Source organism: Eubalaena glacialis, chromosome 14, assembly GCF_028564815.1.
Source record: "Eubalaena glacialis isolate mEubGla1 chromosome 14, mEubGla1.1.hap2.+ XY, whole genome shotgun sequence".
Taxonomy (NCBI): Eukaryota; Metazoa; Chordata; class Mammalia; order Artiodactyla; family Balaenidae; genus Eubalaena; species Eubalaena glacialis.
This window is the reverse complement of record NC_083729.1, coordinates 52,294,059-52,320,161: the sequence shown is the minus strand read 5'-3', so window position 1 is coordinate 52,320,161 and position 26,103 is coordinate 52,294,059. Positions and strand designations below refer to the sequence as shown.

Sequence of the window (26,103 nt, the reverse complement as noted above, 5' to 3'; positions counted from 1 at the left end):
AGTGGTTGAGAATCTGCCTGCCAATGCAGGGGACACGGGTTCGAGCCCTGGTCTGGGAAGATCCCATATGCCGCGGAGCAATTAAGCCTGTGAGCCACAATTACTGAGCCTGCGCGTCTGGAGCCTGTGCTCCGCAACAAGAGAGGCCGCAATAATGAGAGGCCTGCACACCGCGATGAAGAGTGGCCCCCACTTGCCACAACTAGAGAAAGCCCTCGCACAGAAATGAAGACCCAACACAGCCATAAATAAATAAAAATAAAAAAAATTAAAAAATAAAAAGAGAGAGAGAGAGACACACACACAAGTCTTCAACTCTCCCTCTCCAAAGAGGTAAGTAACCATGCCTGCAGAGAGGCATAATAGTGATTATATTAAGACAAATACCAAAATCATGGATTAATATCATAGAAGCAAGTTGAGCCAGCCAGTTAAATTATTCAATAATATGCAAAGTTCTTAAATTTTTGCTAAAATTTTTATTTTTAAATTCCATCAAAATTATACATATAGGGGACTTCCTTGGCAGTCCAGTGGTTAAGACTCTGCGCTTCTACTGTAGGGGGCGTGGGTTTGATCCCTGGTCGGGGAACTAAGATCCTGCATGTCGCGCAGTGCGGCAAAAAAAAAATTTTATATATAACATTAAAGAAAGTTGTAGAAAAGAAGAAAAATGGCCTATAATTCTATCTTACTAATATAGATATCACCTATGTGCATGTGTGAGTGTGTGTATGTGTTTCCTTCCAGGACTTTTTCATATGCAGGCTTTGATTTATTTCTTCTGCTATTACTTGATTATGGTAAAAAATTGAAGCAGAGAAAATGAGAATCAGTTAAAACGACTTTACCTCCAACCCTGGGAAAAAATTATCCAAGAGTAAATGGTTTGGAGTATATCCTCAGATAACTTTTATTACATAATTTATATAGCTACAGCAATGAATACTATGCATACATAAAATTTGATAGCCTTTTTTTTTTCCACTTGATATTTGTACCATCCACAATGTCTTGTGTTGCTACACAGTTTTTTTACTAAGCTCTTTAAGGAAGGAAGCTGGCTGGAAAATGGATGTCCTAGCAAACTGGGAATAGTTCCAAGGTTTGTAGGTCTTATTGAGGTTAAAAAACAGATTTTGTGTGACCATGGAGTGGGAAGGTTGGAAAAATAGGAAATTATGAGCAGAAGGTTGGGCTTTTTAAATTATTGCATAAGAAAGACTTGTATTTTGTTATCTAACGACTGAGATTGAAAGCATAATTTTCATCTAATAATAATTTATTATTAATATTTCATCTAATATTTACAGCAAACTATCAAAATCTCTAATGAGGTTCAAACTATATTAAACCTAATTTCGGATATTCCAGAAGGAACTTTTTCATTTTCATAGTAAACATATACACAGTTATTTTTATTTAGTACTTATTAAACATTATAGATCAATATTAAAAATCCTAAAGTTTTCTTTCATATTACTGGGTATATTTTGTGTATGTTTTTTGCCTTAGACTTTTTAAAATTTATTTATTTTTATTGATGAATAGTTGATTTACAATGTTGTATTAATTTTTGCTTACAGCAAAATGTCTCAGTTATACACATATATACATTCTTTTCTATATTCTTTTCCATTATGGTTTATCCCAGGATATTGAATATAGTTCCCTGTGCTATACAGTAGGACCTTGTTATTCATCCATTCTATATATAATAGTTTGCATCTACTAACTCCTAACTCCTGGTCCCTCCCTCCCCCACCCCCCGTCCACCTTGGTAACCACAAGTATGTTCTCTATGTCTGTGACTCTGTTTCTGTTTCATAGATAGGCTCATTTGTGCCATATTTATATTCCACATATAAGTGATATCATATGGTATTTGTCTTTCTCCTTCTGACTTACTTCACTTGGTATGGTAATCTCTAGGTCCATCCATGTTGCCTTAGACTTTTGATATGATCTTGGTATATCACTGAAATAGGGACAGAGTACAATAGATCATGAAATATTCTTTCCTGCTTTGCTGAGCTCAGAAAACCTTCCCTTCTGTCCAACACTGTATCACAGTCACCTGGGACTCACAAAAGACTGCTTGTGCCTAAAGTCTCACAGAATCTACTATGAATACAGTATCTTTATCTTTCGGCTCTAACCCCTTCTGTGACTCCATACCATCATTAGGCTGATGATAGCAACGAATGCCATCCCATCTCCTCTGTTGCTTCCCCACCTGTCTCTTGAACACCCTTGCACCAGAACTGTTTCATACATCGCAGCCACAAAATACATTTCACCAACTCATGTGGAGGAAGTGGACAGAGAAAGTCACTCCATTTTTAGCATTTGTGCCCCACTGAGAATACCCTGATAATCCATGAGAGAAAGCTCAGCCTCTCAACAATGTGGAAGATGGATTAAGGGACGTGGAAGACTAGAGGCAGGTGACCAGTAAGGAAAATAATTGTAACAATGGAGGGGAGAGAAGATACGTGCTTGAATTAAGACAGTGGCTTTGGGGAATAGATAATTGGGAGACATAGGTAAAGAGAACTGCCAGGTTTCTGCTTTGAGCAACTGTATTAATTGTGGTCCCATTCAATGATCTAGGAACTCCACGGGAGGGGAATTTCTCCCTTTGTATTACATTAAATCCAAATATTAGAAGGCTCCCCATCTGTCATTCTTTCTTCTCTTCCCCCTTTTTGTCAGAATCTTGATTTTGTTTGGGTAATTCGCTGTGCTACATATGCCAAGTGCATCTTTAAGCCAATCATGGTAATCCCATTCTTGAGCCACAGAGTGGTTTAGGAATGGGCAAATGATACATTTCTGAGCAATGTAACAAGATGGGAAATTTGCTAGGGAGATTCTGGAATAATTTTTTTTCATTCATAATAAAAAGAGACATCTAGGAATTTACTGGACTTTGCTGTGTCTGCGAGTGACAAGTGAACTATAGAAGCCATTTTAAGACCGTGAGTTAAACATAAAGCCGACATACTGAAGATGTTACAGCAGAAAGATTTAGAGGGAATCTGAGTTTTTGATGACATGGTTAGCTGCTTAAACCATTCTCTTATGGTTTAAGCCAGATGAGTTGAGGTTCCCGTTGTTTGCAGCCCAAAACAATTTAAGAGCTATAGAACTGTCTCTAAAAGAAAGAATTCTAGCTAGCCTTGTAATCCCTTGGAAATAAGATCTTTGGGGCTGGATCGTTGATGGTCCAGCCAATGGCTCAAAGCAGTTCACCTCTGAGAAGGTGAGCTGACTCTTTGAGGTCTGATCTCCTGGAAAATGGTCTCCACTAAAATATGTATTTCCTTAAAGTGGGTATTTAATTCTATCTATATTAAGTTAAGACATAGTATTTTAATTTTCACTTCCGGTATTATACTTGCAGTTACTGTATGCATACTATTGCTCAAGACCACTGGCAGATTCAGAAATAGAACACAGTGCCTAGGCCAAAATGGAAGTTTACAATTTTGACAAAGCCCTTGACAAAGAGTACAGGAAATAAAAGTCAACCAAACAGGAAGTAGGCAGAGTAGACCAGAACAGCCAGAAATATTTGGGTCTGGCGCAAGAATTAGTCTATCTGCAGAACACAAAAGTACCAAGCAAAGTATGTGGAGCTGAAATCTTTAAATTGGAAACATTTTAAGGGGATTGTGAAAGAAGGAAAAAAAACACAAGGAAGTAAAAGGAAGAGAGAAATAATGTCTCTCACTGGAGTAATTATTGCATAAGCCAAAAAATGTCTTCTGCATAGATAATGACAGCTTTAAGAACTTTCTGCAAATTCTTTGACCTCCCATAAAGAGGTGAATTCTGTGGCCCCTCTCTGAATCTGGGCTAAACCTTAGTGACTGGTTGACCAGTAAACTGTGGCAGAAGTGATATTATGTGACTTCCCAGGGTAGGTCATAAAAGGTGGTACAGAGTCTACCTGGTTTGCTGGGCCCTTCATTAGAAACATGAACTACTGTGTAAGAAGCAGTACCACCCTGAGACCACCATGCTATGAGGAAGCACACGCTAACCCATGCAGACAGACCATATGGAGAGGCCTTCTGAAATGGAGAGAGATGCTCAGCCAGCCCAAGCTCTCCCAGTGCTTACTCTTCCAGCTCCTGCCACTGAATGGCTTCAACTGCAGAACCTAAGGCAGAACCACCCAGTGGAGCTCTTCCTGAATTCTTGACCCACAGAAACCACGAGAGATAATAAAATGATTGTTGTCATTTTAAGCCAGTGAGCTTTGGGGTGGTTTGTCACGTAGCAATAGATAGCCGGAACAATAGATGAGGTGATTTAAATGCTATGGCTCTTTAATAAGTAAGGAAAAAACTCTGGGACCATTAGAAGTCATTATAGCTAATTACTATAACGAGCAAGGTGACCTGGTGGTTTCCAGTCAGAGGATCTGTTACCGATAATTAAAGCAAATAATTAATTGGTGAGGCCAAGTAATATTTTTTAAAAAACCTTGACTCTGGGCTTCCCTGGTGGCGCAGTGGTTGAGAATCTGCCTGCCAATGCAGGGGACATGGGTTCGAGCCCTGGTCTGGGAAGATCCCATACGCCGCGGAGCGGCTAGGCCCGTGAGCCACAATTACTGAGCCTGCGCGTCTGGAGCCTGTGCTCCACAACAGGAGAGGCCACGATAGTGAGAGGCCCGCGCACCGCGATGAAGAGTGGCCCCCACTTGCCGCAACAAGAGAAAGCCCTCACACAGAAACGAAGACCCAATGCAACCATAAATAAATAAATAAATAAATAAATTTAAAAAAAAAAGAAAAAAGAAAAATATCCCCCAGGAATCTGAAAACAAAGACTAGATTCCAAAATAATTAAAACAAACAAACAAAAAAAAAAACCTTGACTCTGAAAGAACTTCACTTTAGGTAAACATGAAATGTTTAAAGATTATGTTGTATTTCTCAAAGGCAATTTGTGTAAGTAATTTTCTTTTTTTACCACTTTTTCTTCCTATTTCAGAGATTCATATTATCAACAAACTGTGACAGATATTTGGGGTGATTCCTGACTTGTCACAATTCAGCAGCTCAAAAAGCTACAAGCTGGGAGGTTTAGGAACTCTGTGGACTGAGTTCCAGTTTCCTGACCTCAGGACGTTCAGTCATGTAACGTTTCTGTAGGGTAAAGTCCAGGACATTTTTAGTCTACGTGGGACATGTAGCCAGTGGGACCATATGTGTGAGCTAAATATCAAGATGGGAAAGATGGATGTCAGAGAAGTAAAAGCTTTTTATGGCTCACACCTCTGGTCTTAATTCTTCTTGTTCTTGGTTTAAAGGATTGAAAGAAAATGAATAAAAATTAAGATCAACCAAAGCAAATGTAGAAAAGTAACATGGAAAGTGTGTATGAAATGTCCAAATCCGTAGACACAGAAAGTAGATTAATGCTTGTCTAGGGCTGGAGGGTGTGGGGCTAGTGGGACATGGGGGCTAATTGCTAATGGGTACAATTAGTACGAAATTTCTTTATGGGGTGCTGAAAATGCTCCAAAATTGATTGTGGTGATGATTGCAAAACTGTGAATATACTAAAAACCATTGAACTGTACACTCTAAGTGGGTGAATTGTATGTTGTGTGAATTATACCTCAATAAAGCTGTTATAAAAAAAGTAACAAGGGAAAAAAGTTTATGTCAGATGAAAACAGATAAAAATCAAGCTTCTTTATCATAATTAAAATGTTCTTGGGACTTCCCTGGTGGTCCAGTGCTTCAGAATCTGCCTTCCAATGCCAGGGATGCGGGTTCGATCGCTGGTCGGGGAACTAAGATCCCACATGCCGCAGGGCAACTAAGCCCACACACTCTGGAGCCCGCTTGCCTCAACTAGAGATAAGCCCATGCACCGCAACTAAGACCCGACGCAGCCAGCCAAATAAATAAATAAATAAATAAATATTTTTAAAAAATGTTCTCACTGATGCTTAGAAATTTCCTTGGCTAAATGAGAAGATGATGCTGAGATTCCTCTAGGGCAGAGTTTAGCCAACTTTTTCTGTGAAAGGCCAGATAGAAAATATTTTAGGCTTTGCAGGCCAGGAGGCAAAACCATAAATATTATGTAAGAATTCATATAATAAGAGAGAAAACAAATTTCTGCACATTTCAAAATGATGATATTAAAAATATAATAATAATTGAGTATATATTTTTTTGTAATACAGGTCTGCTAATGAGAAAAATGGAATTCTTTTTTAGGAGACAACATTTCACTTAATTGAGGTTCAAAGTTAATGTTTCCTATCCTCAAATTGATTGCAAATTGTACTTCTGAAAAAAAAAGTTCTTAGCTCATGGGCCAAATAAAAAGTCAGTGAGCCAGTTTGCCAACCCCTGCTCTAGAGGACTAAGTTCCTAAAGGCTGGCGTATTAGCTTCCTAGGGCTTCTGTAACAAGGTACCACAAACTGGGTAGCTTAAAACAGCAGAACTTATTATCTCACAGTTCTAGAGGCCAGAAATCTGAAATCAACCTGTTGTAGAGCCATGCTCCCTCCAAAGGCTCTGAGGGAAGACACTTCTTTGCCTCCTCTAGCTTCTGGTAGCCCTACGTGTTCCTTGGCTTGGGGCAGCATAACTCCAAACCCTGACTTTATCTTCATATGGCTCTCTTCCCTCTGTATCTTTGTTTGTGTTTCTTCTCTTCTTATAAGGACACCAGTCATACCCTAATTCAGTATGACCTCATCTTAACTAAATATATTTGCATCGACCCTATTTCTGAGTAAGATCACACTCATTGGTACTGTGGGTTAGGACTTGAATATATCTTTTGGAGGTACACAATTCAACCCACAACAGCAATGGATTTGGGCAGAGAGCCCTGGAGGATCTTTGGGTCAAAGATGTCCTCCTTATCATGGATTTCTTAGAACAGTGATGCTACTGATGAACAACAGATTTGGCTCAGGTCTCATCCTACGGAGCACTTGCAAACATGGAGCAAATAGAGAGCACCACCCTTCACGGTCCCTGCAGCTCCAAACCCTGGGACACTTATCTTTTTTATTGTTTTAAGGCCCTTAGATATTAGTCACTTTCATTTAAAAATATGTCACTTACTATTAGAAAAAAGGACTAGAATTCATTCTGTATTAGAATGAATGTTTCTTAGCTATTATTTTGGACTTCCTGGAAGCTTCATGATACATTGTCTCTTTAGTTTGTTTCCCCCTTAAAACTTTAAGAAAAGCTATTACTAAGGTCTGGGCAACAGTTACTGGTGGCTTGTACCAAGGTTGTAGCAGTGTTGATGGAGAGAGTTGGATGGATTAATGATTTGTTCATAGACAGGGTCTGCAGTATTTGAAAATTCGTGTATATAAGGTTGAGAAGAAGGTGTCAAGAATGACTTTCAGAATGAAATTAGAAGACTCCCTAACACCATACACAAAATTAAACTCAAAATGGATTAAAGACCTAAATGTAAGGCCAGACACTATAAAACTCTCAGAGGAAAACATAGGCAGAACACTCTGTGACATAAATCACAGCAAGATCCTTTTTGACCCACCTCCTAGAGAAATGGAAATAAAAACAAAAATAAACAAATGGGACCTAATGAAACTTCAAAGCTATTGCACAGCAAGGAAACCATAAACAAGACAAAAAGATAACCCTCAGAATGGGAGAAAATATTTGCCAACGAAGCAACTGACAAAGGATTAATCTCCAAAATACACAAGCAGCTCATGCAGCTCAGTATCAAAAAAACAACCCAATCCAAAAATGGGCAGAAGACCTAAATAGACATTTCTCCAAAGAAGATATACAGATTGCCAACAAACACATGAAAGGAGGCTCAACATCACTAATCATTAGAGAAATGCAAATCAAAACTACCATGAGGTATCTCACCTCACACTGGTCAGAATGGCCATCATCAAAAAATCTACAAATAATAAATGCTGGAGAGGGTGTGGAGAAAAGGGAACCCTCTTGCACTGTTGGTGGGAATGTAAACTGATACAGCCACTATGGAGAACAGTATGGAGGTTCCTTAAAAAACTAAAAATAGAACTACCATATGACCCAGCAATCCCGCTACTGGGCATATACCCTGAGAAAACCATAATTCAAAAAGAGTCACAATGTTCATTGCAGCTCTATTGGCAATAACCAGGACATGGAAGCAACCTAAGTGTCCATCGACAGATGAATGGATAAAGAAGATGTGGCACCTATATACAATGGAATATTACTCAGCCATAAAGAGAAACGAAATTGAGTTATTTGTAGTGGGGTGGATGGACCTAGAGTCTGTCATACAGAGTGAAGTCAGAAAGAGAGAAACAAATACCGTATGCTAACACATATATATGGAATCTAAAAAAAAAATTGTTCTGATGAACCTAGGGGCAGGACAGGAATAAAGACGCAGATGTAGAGAATGGACTTGAGGACACGAGAAGGGGGAAGGGTAAGTTGGGACGAAGTGAGAGAGTTGCATTGACACATATACACTACCAAATGTAAAATAGATCGCTAGTGGGGAGCAGCTGCATAGCACAGGGAGATCAGCTCGGTGCTTTGTGACCACCTAGAGGGGTGGGATAGGGAGGGTGGGAGGGAGACGCAAGAGAGAGGGGATATGAGGATATATGTATACGTATAGCTGATTCACTTTGTTATACAGCAGCAACTAACACAACAATGTAAAGCAATTATACTGCAATTAAGATGTTAAAAAATAAAATAAAATAAACCTGGAAGAGGGCCCTCAAAAAAAAATAAAAAAGAATGACTTTCAGCATGAGCACTTGGGTGGAGGGTGGTTAGATGGAATGAAATAGGGAACTTGGAACAGGTTGGGGTAGAAAGAGGAAGAGCAAAATGACAGGACAGCTGTCTGTATGGGTCTGAAACTGGAGATATACATTTGAGAGTGGTTATTGGGATTTAAGGGGCCAATGAATAATGCCCCCTACCTTCTGAGTTCAGAAGCAACTTGAGAAATAGACCTTAGGGAACAAAATCTTAACTTTTTTAATGGTTAAGCTAGATTATAGAGTATAGTTTTGATCTGTAGACAAAACTGGCCTTTTTAATATCTTCCCCCAGGACTTAACCTATTGGCCCCCACTGCTTATCTCCCTATTTCAGAAACAGAGCCTGCCCCAGTAAGATTGTATCATGTAGGAGAGAGGACTTGGGTGCCTGCTGCAGGGGGCACGGATCCAGAGAGAGAGAGAGATGAGAGGAGAAAGAAGCACCCAAGCCGTCAGTGAGTCACTCCCCCTGGGGGAAGGACTGAGTGTTTCAGCAGGAAATAAATGGTATACTTAAAGAGGTAACTGAAGGGAATATAGCAAAGGGATTATTTGCAGAGGTGTGGGCAAGGTTTAGGATACAAACAAGGGATGTAGAAGCATCCAGGATTTACATGGAAGTTCTAGTTCTAGGGACAAGAGGAGGGAGCTCGTACAGAACTCAGGAGAGTTGTAGCTGAGGCAGAGGCGCTGCCCAACAGGAATGTGGCAGAGGGAAGGAGTCAGTGCCCAAAGTGTGCCCTTGACTGCCAGCAGTAGGGATGGGCTGGGGGGTGAGGGGGGGAAATATCCAGCCTACTCCTTCTTCCCACCATCTAAACTCCCTCCCATTGACCAAACGCACAGAAAACCAGAGCACTATAATGACCAGGGAATGTAGTCTGTTAAGCAGTCAGCCTGCCCAGGTACAAAGTAGGGCAGAAAAGGGTGGGAATGGGCAATCAGAAAATAACTAGCACAGGGACTTCCCTGGCTGTCCAGTGGTTAAGACTGTGCGCTTCCACTGCAGGGGGTGCAGCCCGATCCCTGGTCGGGGAACTAAGATCCTGCATGCTGGGCGACAGGGCCAAGAAGTTAAAAAAAAAAAAAAAGAAAAGGAAAAAGAAAAGAAGCAGCACATGGTTCTGTCCTCACCTTTATGAGACTAACTTCCACACCCTGCCCCCTACCATCCACTGCTCCTTGGAGTCCCTCCTTCAACCACTGTTGGGTAGTTTAGCTTTTGTTCCAGGAATGCTCTGAAATAGGAGCAGAACAGTCATTTAATAAAGTTTCCGGGCTTCCCTGATGGCGCAGTGGTTAAGAATCCGCCTGCCAATGCAGGGCACACGGGTTCGAGCCCTGGTCTGGGAAGGTTCCACATGCCGCGGAGCAACTAAGCCTGTGCGTCACAACTACTGAGCCTGCACTCTAGAGCCTGCGAGCCACAACTACTGAGCCTGTGCGCTGCAACTACTGAAGCCCGCACGCCTAGAGCCTGTGCCTCGTAACAAAGAGAAGCCACCGCAATGAGAAGCCCGCACACCCCAACGAAGAGTAGCCCCCGCTCGCCGCAACTAGAGAAAGCCCGTGCGCAGCAACGAAGACCCAACACAGCCAAAAATAAAGTAAATAAATAAATAAATTTATTTTTAAAAATAAATAAATAAATAAAAAGTTTTCAATGCCCACTGCACCCAAGGGTGAAAACTCATCACTGTCCTCTTTCCTATCCCATATTTGCTCAGCTGTGTTGTCCAACTGGCTTACCAGAAGATATGCAATGGGATCAAATGACAGTATAAACTTATGATAATATGATGTTTGACAATGATGCAATGCCAATAAAATTGAAATGTCTTAAATAACGTTCTTCCATTACAGAATCTCATTGATTCTAGGATGTGAATTTTTTCCCACATTTTAACCTTTCTAAAATTGGGAGTCATATTACAGTGTCCTCAGCCAGGCAGCTGTTATGATGGAGGTGTCATTGCCTGCCATGTGCATCAAAACTGGCAGAATGGGTGTCAGCAGCTTGGAAGAAAACCCAGCAGACAGAGCAGAGTGTTGTTATAAAATGCTCCCTCACGAGTGCTCTTGATAACACAGATGGTGATACCATCTGAGATCATTCAGGCCACTCTGAGTTAAAAAGTGGTTCAGCCATAGAGACAGAAGGTAGGTCGGTGGTTGCAGGGGCTGGGAGAGTGGGAGGAACGGATTGGGGAGTGACTGCTAATGGATACAGGGCTTCTCTGGGGAATGATGGAAATGTTCTGAAATAGGTAGTGGTGATGGTTGCACAACATTGTGCATGTGCTAAAAACCATTGAATTGTACACTTTTTAAAAAAAATTTTTATTTATTTTATTTATTTATGGCTGTCTTGGGTCTTCGTTTCTGTGCGAGGACTTTCTCTAGTTACGGCGAGCGGGGGCCACTCTTCATCGCGGTGCGCGGGCCTCTCACTATCGCGGCCTCTCTTGTTGCGGAGCGCAGCCTCAGTAATTGTGGCTCAGGGGCCCAGTTGCTCCGCAGCATGTGGGATCTTCCCAGACCAGGGCTCGAACCCTTGTCCCCTGCATTGGCAGGCAGACTCTCAACCACTGCGCCACCAGGGAAGCCCAGAATTGTACACTTTTAAAGGGTGAATTTTATGGTATATGAATGGTATCTCATTTTTAAAAAGTGATCCAGAACATCGAGAGAAGCTGGGTAATGGATATATGGGAACACGTTTTACTATTTTTGCAAGTTATTGTGAGTCCAAAATTATTTCAAAGTAAAAAGCTTTAAAAAGTACCTTTTGGAATACCATCCGATATGGAGGTCTTATATTTTTAAAAATCTGTATTCAGTTCAATAAAATTAAATTTTATGAAAAGCTTTTCACAACAAAGGAAACCATAAGCAAAATGAAAAGACAACCTACAGACTGGGAGAAAATATTTGCAAACAGTGCAACCAACAAGGAATTAATTTCCAAAATATACAAACAGCCCATACAGCTCAGTATCAAAACAAAACAAAACAAACAACCCAATCAAAACATGGGCAGAAGACCTAAATAGACATTTCTCTAAAGAAAACATACAGATGGCCAACAGGCACATGAAAAGAGGCTCAATATTGCTAATTATTAGAGAAATGCAAATCAAAACTACAATGAGGTACCACCTCACACTGGTCAGAATGGCCATCATTAAAAAGTCTACAAATAACAAATGCTGGAGAGGGTGTGGAGAAAAGGGAACCCTGCTACACTGTTGGTGGGAATGTAAATTGGTGTAGCCACTATGGAGAACAGTATGGAAGTTCCTTAAAAAGCTAAAAATAGAGTTAGCATATGATCTAGCAATCTCACTCCTGGGCATATATCTAGAGAAAACCATACTTCAGAAAGATACATGCACCCCAGTGTTCATAGCAGCACTATTTATAGTAGCCAATACATGGAAGCAACCTAAATGTCCATTGACAGATTAATGGATAAAGAAGATGTGGGGTGTGTGTGTGTATTCATATATATATATGAATATTACTCAGCCATAAAAAAGAATGAAATAATGCCATTTGCAGCAACATTGATGGACCTGGAGATTATCATATTAAGTGAAGTAAGTCAGACAGAGAAAGACAAATATCATATGATGTCACTTATATGTGGAATCTAAAAAAATGATACAAATGAACTTACTTACAAAACAGAAATAGACTCACAGATATAGAAACAAACTTATGGTTACCAAAGGGGATAGCAGGGTGGGGCGGGGGGAGATAAGTTAGGAGTTTGGGATTAACAGATACACACTACTATATATAAAATAGATAACCAACAAGGACCTGCTGTATAGCACAGGGAACTATATTCAATATCTTGTAATAACCTATAATGGAAAAGAATATGAAAAAGAAAAAATATCTGTATTCAGAGTCTGCTTATAGACATGTGAACTATCTTTTAGGGGAAAAAAGTTAAAGGATATTCAACAAAAGCTTTTTCCAACTTTGAAAATAAACATGATTCAGACTATTTGAATTCTGAATATAAAGAGCTTCTAAGAAGTTTTTTTGCTCATATTCTTTTTAATATATGCATGAGAACAACATATGGTAAAGATCTATGTCTAAGTCTAAAAGAGCTTATTAAGAAAGTATAAGATAAACATTTTAAGTGACAAGTGTTGTGCAAACTTTAGTTGGCATTTTCTCCCCCTCTCTTGGTAGTGTGTTAGATGTTATGAAACATAGTATTACATCCCCATGGAGGACTAAAAGCTCCCAAATCAAATCTCCTTGCTCTGGTAAGGTAAAGACCACAGACATTCAGGTCCACAATTATCTTCTACACAAACTCTTATCCTGTTCAGCCTCAGCCCAGGGGCATCACTCAGTGCCTGGGAAGAGTGGAGTTCCCTCAGCGGTTGCAGGCAAAGTCTCTTATATGCTCTAGTTTTAGAGTCCAAAGGGTTAACAGGACATAGATTTCCCAGCACCAGTCCCACACCCAAGAAACTTAGAAAACAGAGTCAAATCTGCTGGCCCTACCTGGCATTTAGACCAGTTGTGTCAGTCTTGATTCTAGGTTTTGAGCTGCAGAAATCAACTCTGCCTGATTTAAGCAGAGAAGGACTGTATTAGTAGTTCTTTGGGCAGTTGGGGGAATCACAGGGAAGACTGGAAAACCTGGTGTTACCTATGAACTGGTCCTGAGAAGACCCTGTAGTCAGCAGCTGAGCCCTGGACCCACAGACTTGGGGAATTCTCTGCTGGGGCTGGGTCTGTGTGTCACTGACTCCTGATTCAAAGTCCAAGGTCGGTGGGTCTCACAGAATAAGCCTTGGTCACATGGCCCCACTCTTGTCATATGGCTTCAAGGAAGCTGGGAATGTGAGTAAGTAGCATTTTCTGCTTCTATAAAAGGAGATAGACTCTGCCTCCAACCAAGACTCTTAAGGAGGGGGAAGAGGTGTAGACGATGGGCACCTAAAAATCAAGATGAATGTCTACTTCAGTCAAAATAAAGTTCTTGAAATCCCAGAACACACACATAGTACTGGCACCAACTGAAGACCCAGGCAGAGGTCCAGCAGGATCCGAGGGGAGGAGGGAAGACTGAAAAAACACGAAAGAAAAAACCTTATTGATATTAGCCTTGTCTGAATGCCTCTCCATCTATATATCACTTTTCTATAGTTCTTGACCTGTGAACTTAAAAAAATTTTTTTAATTAATTTATTTTTGGCTGCACTGGGTGTTCGTTGCTGCGTGCGGGCTTTCTCTGGTTGCGGCGAGCAGGGGCTACTCTTTGTTGTGTTGCGCGGGCTTCTCGTCAGGGTGGCTTCTCTTGCGGCACACGGGCTCTAGGCTTCAGTAGCTGTGGCACGTGAGCTCAGTCGTTGTGGCTCGCTGGCTCTAGAGCACATGCTCAGTAGTAGTTGTGGCGCACGGGCTTAGCTGCTCCATGGCATGTGGGATCTTCCCTGACCAGGGCTCGAACCTGTGTCCCCTGCATTGGCAGGCGGATTCTTAACCACTGTGCCACCAGGGAAGTCCCTTGACCTGTTAACTTTACATGGTGTTGGGAGAAGTCCTTCATCAAGAGGTTAATTATGGCCTAGATTTACCGTATCATATCTGGAAATTGAAACCTTCCCAGCCTCTTGCAAAATTTAGAAATTTTTAATGATGCTCCAGGACTTATTGGAGGTTCATTTCTTCCCCACTTTAAAACCCCTTAATTTCTATTTCCCCTGTGTCCCTGTCAAACCAAGGACACAGCCACATTTCCTCTTGTGAGCAGTCATTGCAATGGTGTGCTGGTAAACTAGCTCTGTGTAAGAAAAAAACGCCCTGATTGATAGCACTTGCCAATTTCCTTGGTGTAAATACTCCCACTGTGGAAGGTTTCAAGCTACCAAAGTTGCAGGTTACATCCCTGAATATTTTACTGTCAGCTTTTACGAGCCCTTATGAGCCACAGCCTCTTGCCTGGAATTTCTCAGGCCTCCTAAAGAAGTTTTGTCACTTGCTTAATCTGGAGAACCTTTCATAGTGGATTCCTCAACTAAAGCTGCTATTGAATATGTGTTCCATGATGGCAGAGGTCTTTATTCACTGCTGTACTCCCAGGGCTTAAAACAGTCCCTGGCACACAGAAGGTTCTCAGCACATATTTGTTTGTGGTGGTGGTGGTTCTGAGGCTCTTCCCTGGGGCTGGTGAGGACAGCCACCTCTGTCGTGTGCTAGTCCACAGAGCACTGCCTTTCTCTTGGGTCAAAGGCAGCAGAGACTTTCCCTACGTCCTCTTTCTCTGTGAAGTGGCTCATGTCTCTGATCATCTGTTTGCCTCTGTTGTTCCACTTCTCTTTTCAGGAAGACTCAGCCACATTTTTAGCATTTTAACTTGCTTCTTGAGTTGATCATTTCCTTCTTTATCACATCAGCCAGCACCATTTGCTGTACTGATTAATGTTTTCCTCTTTATTTCCCTATGCTTTTGAGTCCAGACATTTGCTTTTCTGATATACTCCTTGGATTCTGTCTTGTGGGGTCCACCCCAGTGAGCCATCTGTAGCTAGGAAGTCTTGAGTCTGCCAGAAACGTGGCTGTTGACACAGATCTTGTCGTCCTTTATCTGTCTTCCTGGGTGGATGACCCCTCATGGATGGTGTTGTCCTACTGGACCAATATCTAAGGCCTGGACTCTATCTGCCACTGTCCTGCCTACTTCTCCTGAAGCTCATCTCACCTTCCTGTGCCTTCCCTGAACGTCCCCTTTCAAAAGTTTCCTGGGTTACATTGCCTCAAGGCACACGCCATGCCTGCATTCTCTTCTATTGCAATAATTGAGCCACCTCGAAACTCACTGGTAATGCTAGCAGCATGCTATGCTTCTCTTCCCAGATCTCCCAACTCAAATCTGGCCACAGTTGCGTGACCAGGTGTAACTGTTGCAGTCTTTAAAGGGTGATTCCCCAATTAAACTTACTGTTGACTCCTTATCTGACCTTTAAAGAGGGCACTTCTCAAGAGCTTCCTGGAACTGCACTCCTGGTTTTGGCTGGCAGGTGCAGATTATTCCAGTCTGTTCTCTGAAATTTCACCTCCCTCCATTAGAGTTCTTTGGATCCCAGTCACCTTTTCTGGTCTAGTAATAACCAAAACAAACAAACAGAATGGTTTCTAATACCTTCCTTGAGAGCATAGGTCCAAGCGTATCTCCTTTCGTCTTTTATGTTGGACTAGGCTGGCCTCCGCCATCAAAACCTGTCTCTTAAGGAAATCCTTCTCCCTACGTGGCAGTAGTGGTAAGACCCAGTGCTGGCCAGTCAGAATGGACATGGGCTGCAAACATCCAATGTGTGTCTCTGGCTGACACAGCCTGGCTCCTTTATTTATCTTTCTCTCTCCAACTGTTCTCATTCTGTTTTCAAGATCAAAGTTTTGTTAGAGAAAAAGTTACTCATGACTCTTACTAAAGAACGGTAAGGCAGACTTTATTCAGCATCATTATGGTAGTTGTAGGAACCAATGGGGTTTTGCAGTAGGGGAGAGATATTGGGCTCAACTTTGAATTGGGCTCAACAACAAGGAAAAGTGAGAATTTATAGCCAAGGAGCAGGGAAGGGGAGTCAGTGGATGGAAATTTACTGAAATATCAGGGATAAGTGGGGGCGGGGATTTTCGGCTAAGCCATCCTAACCTTCTTGCTGAAGGCAGGCAAGGGTGATCAGACATCCCCTGGGGGATGGTGGAGGATGAGGGACCTGATCAGATATCGAGGGAGATCAGAAATTGAGGATGGAGTTAAACTGACTTAGCGGGGTTCTTGCTAACAATGGACAAAGCAGAGGTGAACACGGAAGCCTGAAAGTCAGGGCCTAGTTGAAAAGAGAGTTCAGAAGAGCCAGACCAGAGTTTGGTCAAGGAGAGAATCTTTGTTAGTTTCTAAACCAATCCAGCTCCTCCTTGATTCCTAGAGACAGTATGTTCCTGGCATTAGGCCTCTTACTACTCCTTCCTAGTCTTTGGTTTACTAATATTTTTATTAATGTCCAAAAAGATGTCCTGCCACCTATAAAATAAGGGCCCCTTTTCCTTTATCTGTTCGGTGATGAAAAGCCACCACCCTCTGTGGCTGAACCTCCAGATCTGAGCCTTTAACCAAAGCCATAGTCAGGCTTAAGCAATAAAGCTAGAGAGGACTTTGATCTGTGTGGTGGGGTTTGAGGGTGATTCTAGGAGGAGTCTGTAGATAAGGAATCAGGAGGTTAATTCCACCACAATTTACTCCTTGGCTCTAAAACTGGACTCAGTTCAACATAACATAAGGAGGAAGAGAATTTGAGGCAGATGACTTAATGCACAACTAGTATATCCTAACCCTGTCCTCAGACCAGCAGCATCACCTGGAAATTTGTTAGAAAATGCAAATTCATAGGCCTTACCCAAGACCTACTAAATCGGGTGGTGGGAGCCCAGGAAACTATTTTAACAAGTTCGCTAGGTGATTCTTATGAATGTTAGCATTTGAGAACCACAGCTCTCACCCAGGTGGAGCTTAGTTCCATTTACAGGAAGTTTCATGTGAAACTTAGCTTCCTTTGGGCTGTTCCTGCCTGAGAGATATGGTAGGAGCAGCAAGAAATTTTCCCAACCACTAATGCCTAAATAATTTGTTCACTGAAACTCTGCCTGTTTTAAGTGACAGAAAGACCCATCTAATCCTCATGTTGGGCATACCTGCTTAGATCTATAAGTTGCAAAAACCTGCAAAGCCTGTGTACACTGAGGTGGCAAAGGCTTGGGTCTGCCGAGGTCCTGTGACACCAGGCTCATTAAACTGCTGTGTCTTAAAGCAGTCGAGGACCTGGAAGCCCTGTGCTGACTAAAGTATTGACACCTCCTATGCCCATCACACCTGAAGCATCGCTCTCTCTGGATATATCTTAAATCTCCAAAGCCCTATCGTTGTGCCTGTTCCTTAAGCTTTCCTGGTTTGTAGGCCATGGTTTGGGGGTGGGGAGGAAACAAATCAAATCCCCCTCCTCTGAGTTCAGAACCAGCTGAGAGGTAGGATCAGGACTCCGCTAGGGGTCAGTATGTCAACTTTATTGCTGATAAAGTTGGATTGGAAAATGCAGCTGGGAATCTGCAGCTACCACTGGGTTTCCTCACACCTCCCCCCTGAATTGGACCCCCCAACCCCAGCTGCCTGCCTCCTGGCTTGCTGGGGAGATTGCCAGACCCAGAAGTGTGGTCACTAGAGCTAGTGCAGCGTTTCCCCGACCCTCCCAATCAGCTCCTTTACTCGCTCTTTGGAGGAGCATGGTAAGTTGTGGAGAGACAGGCAGGAGAGGGGCTCCAGTACCATTCCTTCTTGGGGAGGACGTGAGGATGCAGGAACAGGTCTTCCCTGCCTGTGGGAATAGTATTTGAGGTCACTGGCATCAATGAGAGTCTAGAATGGGAAGAGGGGAAGGTCAGGACTGAGGCTCACATTTAAGCATGGTTTCAAAGAGGAAACCCCAGCCAAAGAACCTGAGAGGAGAGGCCAGAGAGAGGGGGAGAGGGACCAGGAGCATGGGTGCTGCAGAGGCTGGGGAAGGAGCATTTTAAGGAGAGAGTGATCAGCACAGTCCACATTCCTGAGGAGCCTAGTGAAATGAGGAACAAAAACTGTCCCTCAGATTTAGGCACTTGGAATCCCCTGGTGACCTTACTGAAAGGTGGGAAGGAGAAACAAGCTTTGTGGTAGTCACTGAAGGGTGTCCAGGAGGAGAGTTTCTTAAGGGGGACAAAGCTTGTTTGAAAACTGATGGAGGACAGTCGCCTGCGCTTGTGAGGTTGTGGCAGAGCTAAGTAGCCTGTGCCCCACCCTCCAGGCAGGGCTCTGGCTGTCTCTCTGGAGCACATTTTCTTAATTTGAACAAAGTGCAGTGTGAGCTAATAGCAACCCTGGATGGGAGGATGCTGGTACCCAAGATGGGGGAATAAAGGATAATAGGTCACTTAGTCACCTGCAAAGCCGGAACTAGAAGCTGAAGGCTTCTGTCTCCAAATTCAGAGATCGCTCCAAACACCCTTTAGGGCAGAAACAACAAAGGCTCTTCTTCCCTTCAAGAGCTTGCCTTATTTTTGGCAGTCCCTAATTATTTTAGCACTAAGTATTTAAATCCTGATCTAGTAAGATGACCAGGATTCAATGGTCCTAATCCTCCCTTAGTGACAACCTTTAATTCCCTGGGGACTCACACTTTCGATTAATGGAGGTCTACAAAGGTAACAGACCACCCTCTGATTCTCGGGATGGGAGAGTGTCTTGCTGGACCGATTGGTGGTCTCTCCCTACTGTCTATCACTAGTGTCAGAGACCATATTTTCTGAGAGCTAGTCTTTAGACAGTTTGACTGTCTTAACCCTTGTCATTGACTTAACCCTTACTTACAATATCTTACTTGTTCCACTTAAATCATTTCCAACTCTGATATCATAGAAATACTACCATCAGAGACTTCTTAATGATAAGCTTCTCCCAGGTAGTCCCATACTCTTCCTATTTCCGAAATCATTTGTCATATGCCCACATATCTGGAAAACCAAAAATAAGTGAACTTGAAAGAGAGTGGTTGGCCATTTTGCTAAGGATCTCATAGGTCTCTTGGTGTTTGTTTGTTTTCCTTTTTAATGTATTTGTTTTCCTGTAACATTGATCAAATTCCAGAAATAAAAACATATTATTACTAAGGTACATTTAATTTACATTAAGATTTAAATCTGCTATTGAAGGAGAAAAATTAGGATTGATGATAAAAGTTTATTTTAAATTGGCTCTAGATAATTTAGATATGTAAGTTACTTTTTAAACACACACACACCACACACACACACACACACACCCCAATTCTATTAAACAGCCAGATCTTAAAAGTCTAAATTTTGGATACTATAATTAGGAGTCATTTAATCAACAATTTCAAGTTAATGAAAATCTACCCATGTTTTTGGTGTTAAAAGGTAAGTGAAATGACAATATAAAGACTTATTAGGAAATGATTAGATAGAGGAGATAACTGGCCTATACAAGACAAAGTATGATGATCAAAAGTGCTATACATGTGGTCACCAGAAACTTGGAACAGACTGTTTCCTGAGAATAAATTAGTACAGAAACATTACCCATAACATTTATGCCAAACTCTTTTAGCAGATAAAATATTACACTAGGATGTAATAGGCTTTAAAACAACATGATACAAAACAAAACACAGCAGGGACTTATGAAAATAACTTCTAATAAGGTTTTGGCCTTTTCTTTGTGTGGGATCCAAGGTGGAGTGATCTTTGCAAAAGTCCGTTCTAGGGTTAACAGTTTGTTGGCTTGACTTATAACTTTTAAATATTTAAACACATATTTTGTAGGCCTCCCTTTGCACTCTTGCCCTGGCAAGTGTAATCCACTGTCTTGGGTTGGACTCTGTCTTCTGCAGCACATCTGGGGCTTTGGTCGGCGAGCCCTAGAGACACAGCACCCTAACCCAGGGAAGGACCGGCCTAACCAGAGCAGGGCAAATGCTGCGGCAGTGAGGGGCACAACAGTCTTTGGTGAGCCTCAAATCCTGCCTGGAGCGTGGCTGCTTCATCTGCCTGTGCCAGCTGGCCCTGCTGGAGAACTGTGGTTGGCCATTCTGTTATAACTCAGGTGTGCACTTAAGGAAAGCAAACCATCCACTCCCCGTCAGGCAGTGGGGCAGTGAGCATCCTTTCTACCCTCACCCCCCTCTAATGGGAGAAATGGTATTTACGCAGGCTGTAAATGGCTCTTCATTTTTTCCTAACACATACCATTCTATGATGGAAATTTTAAATTGAGAGGCTGTGATACAACCTAAAAGAAACTCCATCAGTGATGCAAGCAGCCAGAAGGATTCTTTGTTTAGGGGAAGTGATGAACATAGGAGGGACCAGAGAGCTGAGACACAGCCAAGAGACCGGCTTCAGGGCCCCGATGAGGCAGAAAACACTCAGGGCAAGTCCAGTTCCTGTGGGTCATGTGTTCCTTGGAACCCTCTACCCTTCATTTGCCTTCCTCTCCTCTCCTCCCGCTTTCCTTGCCCGTCCCCCAGGCTCCCACACTCTTTTCTTTTTTGTGTTCTTATGAAGACATATTAAAGATTAGAAAGGGATTACAGGGGCAGGCATGGCTAGTCTTTGTTAAATAGAACTTTCAGAAATAAAGGGGAAAACCAAAACTATTTCCCCCTTCAAATGAGTTGTATTTCTCTCAGGCCAAAGAACTCTTGGGGATTTCCCCCAGGATCTCTTTTACCAAGGCTGTTTGTTTTGTTTTTCATTTGTGAGTAGGGACTATTTCATTCACTAAATCAATATTTACTGAGCTTGCATTATAAGCAAGCAGTGCTCCAGGGGCTGGAGAAATTGGAGTAAACTAAAATGGCAGAAATCCTGCCCTCGTTCCCTGTACATTCTTTTCTTTTTCCTTTTTTTTCATAAATTTATTTTACTTATTTATTTATTGGCTGTGTCAAGTCTTCGTTGCTGCGTGGGCTTCATTGCGGTGTGCGGGCTTCTCATTGCGGGGGCTTCTCATTGCGGTGGCTTCTCTTGTTGCGGAGCATGGGCTCTAGGCGCGTGGGCTTCAGTAGTTGTGGCGCGCGGGCTCAGTAGTTGTGGCTCGCGGGCTCTAGAGCGCAGGCTCAGTAGCTGTGGTGCACGGGCTTAGCTGCTCCGCGGCATGTGGGATCTTCCCGGACCAGGGCTTGAACCCATGTCCCCTGCATTGGCAGGCGGATTCTTAACCACTGTGCCACCAGGGAAGCCCTGCCTGTACATTCTATGGGGAGAACATGCAATAAACAAGACAATGACAACAATAATGCGTGTGTGTTGTGTTTGGGGGTGAGAAGTGCTAGGGAGAAAATAAAGACGAGTACAGTATAATGTAGGGTGGTCAGGGAAGGCCTCACTGTGGAGGTGGAATTTAAAGAAAGACCTGGAGGAGGTGGAAAGAGGTATGAGGATATCTGAGGCAGAAGCATTCTCAGCATAGATGAGAGCAAATGCAAAGGCCAGAGGCAGGAGCATGCCTGGCAAGTTTAGGGATCAACAGGCAGGCCAGTGTGACTGACTCAAAAACAGGATGAGCACAGAAAAGACTAGAAGATGAGGTCAGAAGGGTGTGGGTGTGTGGGTGGGGGATGGTGGCGGGCCTTTTTAAGCACTTTGATGTACTCTGAGCAAGATGAGAAGCCACCGTTTGGTTTAAGCCTAGGAGTGACATGATCTGATTTGCATTTTAAAAGGATCACTTGCTGCTGCGTTAAGAATAAGCGGTGAAGGACAAGGGTGAAACCAATTAGGACGCTATTGAAATAATCCCAGGAAGAGAAGAAAGTATCAATATCTTACACCAGGGTAGTAGTAATAGAGATAGTGAGGAGTGGGGAGATTCTGGATATATTTTGAAAATACAGTCAAAAAGATTTGCTAATGGGTTGGTTGTGGCTGTGAGGAAGAGAAAGGAGCCAAACAGAATGTCAAGGTTTTTGACTTGAGCAACTAGAAAAAGGGTTTTGCTATGAATTGAGACAGAAGGCTTCACGGGTGCAGGTTGGGAAGAAGATCAGGAATTCAGTTGCGGGAACTTACACCCTAGATCCCTGTTAGACAAGTGAAGGGCCCAAGTAGGCAGGCAGATAGATATATGAGCTTGGAATTCAAGGGTAGGGTTGGGGCAGGAGATTAACTTTGGGGGCCATCAATGAAGAGATGGTATTTAAAGCCAAGAGATGAAGAAGTTTTTGAGGGAATGACAGCAGATGGAGAAGTCCAAGATGTGGGTCCTGGAACGGTCTAGTGTTTATGACTGGGAAGAAGAAGAAAAACAAGCTGAAAGACAGAAGGGCCAGCCAAGAGCTAGAAGGAGAGTAGGAGAAACATGGTGTCTGTCCTGGAAGCCAAGTGAAGAAGACCCATCAAGGAAGAGGGAGCGTTGACTGTTGCTGACAGAGTGAGTAAGATGAGGACTGGGAATCCTCCGAAGTCAGAGTCACTGGTGACCTTGAGAAGAGTCCTGTCAGTGGAGTCGGGGGTGTGAAAGTCTTGATGGAAAGGTTCAAGAACAAATGAAGAGGAGGGATTGCGGCCAGTGAGTACAAACGATGCTTCAAAGGCCACTAGTTGTAAAAGGAAGAGAGAATTGGGGCTCAAGCTAGAGGAGGACGTAGGGTTGAGAGAGGTTTTTAAATATAGAAGAAATAACCACATTTGTACATTGATGGAGAAGATCCAGTAGAGAGGGAAAAATGGAAGATTCAGGGCTAAGGGGCTCTACCTTGTAATATTACGAACACCTACATTGTATTGACTGCTAATATGTGTTAGGTTTTTATATATGCTATTCATTCCTTAAAACATGAGATATATGTTAAGGTTCCCATCTTATTAACGAGGAAATTGAGACTCAGAGACATTGAGTTTCTTGTCCAAGGTCACCCAGCGAGGACAGAGAAGGGCTGGGTCAGAGCCCAGTCTGTCTGAGGGAAGCTCAGGCCATCTTGCTCCTAGGCTCACCAGCTACCCTTCTGGTTGTGGAGTTTCCCGGGCACTGAAGGGGCATATTTACTGTCCTAAATCCCTGACTAAAGGAAGAATCTGTGTACTTCTGACAACCATGACCAGAGACTTCAGTCATGGGGAAAGTCTGAGTCATTCTGCTTTCCCTTCTTTCCTAAACCCTGGGACAGGAGACAACAGAGAAGGTGCCTTGGCATTTGGTTTGCCCCAAACCTCTATACATTAGACATCTAATGAATAACGTTATGCTGTATGTTGGAATATACAAAGGGATGGAAATCAAGAGTCCTGAGTTTTAGTCATGACTGTTACTATATGGTTATCTTACTTCTGTCAAGTCAATGAACTTTGAGTTCAGTGTCCTCATTAGCAAAAGGGGAATAAAAATATCTGTCCTGTCTGCTGCTTGGGTGGTTGTGAAAACATCACACTATATCCCCTCTACCCCCAGTACTCCCGCCATATGTGAGATCATATGCCATTTCCAAAGTGTATCACGTACGATGGCACCAGTGGCTCTCAATACCCGATGCACAACAGAGCCCGGCAAGCTTATACAAATACTGCTCTCCTGCTAGGATGTGGGGCAACTAGAATTCACAAGCGCTACTAACGGAGTGTAAATCGGTACACCCACCTTAGATAGCAGTTTGGCAGCATCTATTGAAGTTGAACCAATACCTCCCTGTGATCCAGCATTTCCAGTCCTAGGTTTATCCCCAAGAGAAATGAGTACCCAGGTGCATCAAGAGACATGTACAAGGATGTTTGCAGAAGTATTATTTGCAATCGCTCAAACTGCAAACAACTCAAATGCCCATCAACAGTAGAATAGACTAATTGTGGTATATCATATATAATGGAATACAGACCAGTATTGAAAGTTTGCAAAATACAGCTGCAATCACATGGGTGAATCTCACAAATATAATGTTCAATAAAAGGAACCTGACATAAAAGATTTTCCTCAAAACATGAGATATCATACAATTAGGAAAATCTTAAACCTCAGTGGTGTTAGAAGCCAGGACAGCAGTTACCTTTGGAGAAGAGGGAATGAGTAGATTTTACAGGGAGGGCACAAGAAGGGCTTCTGAGTTGCTGGTGATGTTTGTGTGTGTGTGTGTGTTTTCCTCAGTGATGCTTATACAAATTAAAAATACATACATGTTTGGATAATTTGCTGAGCTGCACACTTAAGATTTGTGCACTTTTTTGTTTTTATGTCTATTTTACTCCAACTAAAAAACAAAACTGCTGCCTAGTTCCCATCCTGGGCCAATTAAATAAGAATTCCTGGGGGTGAAGCCCTGGCCTGGGCATTTTCCAGAGTGCACCCTGTGTTGAGAACACTGTCTCCTGCCTTTGTTGGTGTTGTTCCTTCTAGGGGGGAAGACCTGCAGCTCCGTGTCTGGGTGCTGACTGTGTCTCCGTGCCTCAGGGTGGTGGAGAGGACAAGGCTGTCTGGTGGAGAGAAGGCTGGAGGACCCGGTGTGCTGATGGCTGACAGCAAGAGTGGCCTTCGAGGACATGCCTCTGAGGGTGAGAGAGAGCAACCAAGTTTCTGGAACCTGCAGAATCAGCCTCATGTGGGAATGTGTTAGAAATGCACCCTAGATTTGCTGGGTTAGAAACTCTGGGGGTAGGCCCAGTAATCTGCTTTAACAAACCCTCCAGGTGATTCTGATGCGTCCTGAAATTGGAGAACTACTGCTCTAAAGAGTAGCAAGAAACCAATTTGGCCAATTTGGCAAACCCTCAAGAGATCCATTCTGGGAATAGGCGTTTTGCTGGTTAGTTTGGGTTTTGCCCTCCCCCTCCCCCATTGGTCTTGCCCCAAATCAAACCTATACCATTAGTTCTCAATTCTGGCTGAGGAGCTTTAAAAAAGGTTTCTCCCCTGATGGGTCTCAGGCATCCAGATGCTTCTGATATGGGCCAGGGCTGATAAACTCTGTTCTATATTCAGGTACTTTTGCGGTTGAGACAGATGATTGTTAACACCTGCCCCCAAATTCTTTTGGTTGTTTCCTGCAAGGCCTGTGAAGCAGAAATCAGCGGCTGCTTGTCCAGATCTAAAGGTGTTTCCTGCGGGCCAGTTTGGCCTTGGTTGCAGGTACCTCTGCGGACCACAACGCTGAACCGAGACACCACCTCCGGACACGCACATGGGGCCGGCTCTTCAGCTACACATCAAACACCAAGTCTGCTGCCCATGCTGGTTGCCGAGTGAGGTAATGTGAGTTAAACCCCTTAGTTTGGTGCACAGAGAAAATGTCAACAAATGCTAGCTATCTTTATCTTCATTATCTAAAGTGTGTGGATCCCTTTTCATTTAAGCTCATAAGATACCTGCTTGGAAAGGCCCATCTTGGTTGTTTCATCTTGAATTCTCTATCCCCTCAACTTTCCTGCAAAGCCCAGGAGGGACCATTCACATTCATGAGGGTTGTTCTAAGCCAGTGGCTCTTAAAATGTGGTGGTGATGGTGGTTTGGCGTGTGGGGGGCAGGGGGTGGTAGTCAGTAGCATGAGTATCACCTGGGGAATTTGTTAGGCCTGCAAACTCCCATCACCAAAAAAATTTAATAATAATAAATAAAGAGGGCAGGAGGAAGCTTTTGGAGATAATGGATATGTTTATGGCATAGATTGTGGTCATGGTTCCACGGGTGTATATTTATTTCCAAATTCATCAGATATATGT

General features: G+C 42.7%; 1 long non-coding RNA gene across 1 annotated transcript in view; it reads left to right on the top strand.

Moving 5' to 3' along the window:
- The window catches only part of LOC133105325 (uncharacterized), a 41,801-nt gene extending 15,918 nt beyond the window's left edge, over positions 1-25,883 (top strand). Inside the window, exons 3-4 of the long non-coding RNA XR_009703833.1 lie at positions 24,785-24,939; positions 25,436-25,883. This is a non-coding gene — a long non-coding RNA (uncharacterized LOC133105325). The remainder of the gene's footprint in view (positions 1-24,784; positions 24,940-25,435) is intronic.
- The last annotated feature ends 220 nt before the right edge of the window (positions 25,884-26,103 follow it).